Genomic DNA, 542 nt, shown 5'->3' with positions numbered 1-542 from the left:
GAACATAGACTGTATGCCTGATTAATGCCAGGAGTCGTGTGCGCCTTTACAACCATAATCCTCTCCACACTGATCACGTTTCATCCTCGCAACCACCTTGTAAGTAGACAGCGTTATTTCCAAACCACAAATGGTAAAAGTGAGGACAGATAGCACTTGGGTTATTGATTTCAGCTTTATACCACATACTTCTCCCCCATCCCCAGCCCGAGAGAGGACGTTCAATCTCATCCCTCCCTTTTGTTCTTCGAGTCTGTCTAACAGAGCTTAGTGGCTGTGATGTTCAATCTCATCCCTCCCTTTTGTTCTTCGAGTCTGTCTAACAGAGCTTAGTGGCTGTGACGTTCAATCTCATCCCTCCCTTTTGTTCTTTGAGTCAGTCTGTCTAAAGAGCTTAGTGGCTGTGACGTTCAGTCTCATCCCTCCCTTTTGTTCTTTGAGTCAGTCTGTCTAAAGAGCTTAGTGGCTGTGACGTTCAATCTCATCCCTCCCTTTTGTTCTGAGAGTCTGTCTAACAGAGCTTAGTGGCTGTGGTGTTCAAT

The sequence above is a fragment of the Bison bison genome, unplaced genomic scaffold (assembly GCF_000754665.1).
Source record: "Bison bison bison isolate TAMUID 2011002044 unplaced genomic scaffold, Bison_UMD1.0 scf7180017847798, whole genome shotgun sequence".
Taxonomy (NCBI): domain Eukaryota; kingdom Metazoa; phylum Chordata; class Mammalia; order Artiodactyla; family Bovidae; genus Bison; species Bison bison.
This window is presented reverse-complemented; position numbering follows the sequence as displayed.